Source organism: Ursus americanus, chromosome 33, assembly GCF_024610735.1.
Source record: "Ursus americanus isolate L20-20 chromosome 33, mUrsAme1.1.p, whole genome shotgun sequence".
NCBI classification, from domain to species: domain Eukaryota; kingdom Metazoa; phylum Chordata; class Mammalia; order Carnivora; family Ursidae; genus Ursus; species Ursus americanus.
This window is the reverse complement of record NC_142159.1, coordinates 13,792,274-13,793,469: the sequence shown is the minus strand read 5'-3', so window position 1 is coordinate 13,793,469 and position 1,196 is coordinate 13,792,274. Positions and strand designations below refer to the sequence as shown.

At 39.1% G+C, this 1,196-nt stretch overlaps 1 non-coding gene across 1 annotated transcript; it reads left to right on the top strand.

Moving 5' to 3' along the window:
• The first annotated feature begins 910 nt into the window (after nt 1-910).
• Nucleotides 911-982, top strand: TRNAK-UUU (transfer RNA lysine (anticodon UUU)). Its single transcript has one exon. It is a non-coding gene; the product is annotated as a tRNA-Lys (tRNA).
• The last annotated feature ends 214 nt before the right edge of the window (nt 983-1,196 follow it).

Here is a 1,196-nt window from a genome sequence, read left to right as displayed (position 1 = left end):
TGAATTTTATATGAATTTTATTTCAATAAAACTGTTACTTTTTTTTAAGAGAAAAGAAATGCAGATTTGCAGGCTGACCCCAGACCTACGGAATCGAGATCTGCATCTTAACAGTAACTACGGGTGATTCACATGCACGTTGGTTTGAGAAGCCCTGACCTAGAATATAATCCAATTTGTCTCTCTGGTTAATTAATCATGGAATAGTTAACTTGATTTCACCAGGGTAGATTTTTCTTGTCAAAACTGCTTCAGATATTCAACCACTGTTCACATTCATTTTGGAACATCTGGTTTCTCCTCTATAAATCTGCCAGTTGTAGTACTGGGTGGAACCTGCACTGGGCTAAGAGCAAAACCCTGGCATATAGATTTCTTAGCTCTCAACAGTACTGGGTATATAGTAGCTTTTACTTGAACTAAACCGCCGATTTTGAAACGGGTGCCAATAACATACAGCAGGAGATACACGCCAAATGGGAAATGAGACCACAAAAACACTCACTTCAGAAAATACTTTATTAAAGGTCAAATCAGATTTACAGGAGTATAAAAACAACAGGGCGTAGAGGTGCAGAAGCTTCAAATAAACTGTGCATACAACAGGACGTAAATTACCTACCTGGGGTTCTCAGAGCAGTTTTCTACTTTTGCACTGGCGCCTAATCTATTTTTTAAAGAATCCTAGGAAAAGTCTCAGCAGTTGTATTTTCTCATGATTTAGCAGCTCGAGAAAATGTCCACATTCCAAAAAGAAAGGGACAACAGGTATTGAATAGAAATAAATATAAGCTCCACTTCTCTGTTTCAGTTTTCAATTTTGTGTGCACACACTCTGTTGTGGGAGGGGGAAATGCTATTAGAACTTTCCTTTTCAAAAATTTCATGAAGAATTTGGAAGTTTTGGGGCACCTGACTGGCTCAGTTGGTAGAGCATGTGACTTTTGATCTCGCGTCATGAGTTCGAGCCCCATGTTGGGTGTAGAGATTACTTTAAAAAAACAAACAAAAGCCCCTGGAATGTTCTATGGGTACTCACAGCCAGGTACTGCACATAAATATCATGCCGCAATTAAGAGTGCAAACTCTGCAATCTGCCTGTTTGGGCTCAAACACTGGGTCCTAGATCACAGTTGTGCCGACTTAGGGAAGTTAATTAACTTCTCTGTCTTAATGATTTAGAAACTGGGCTTTAA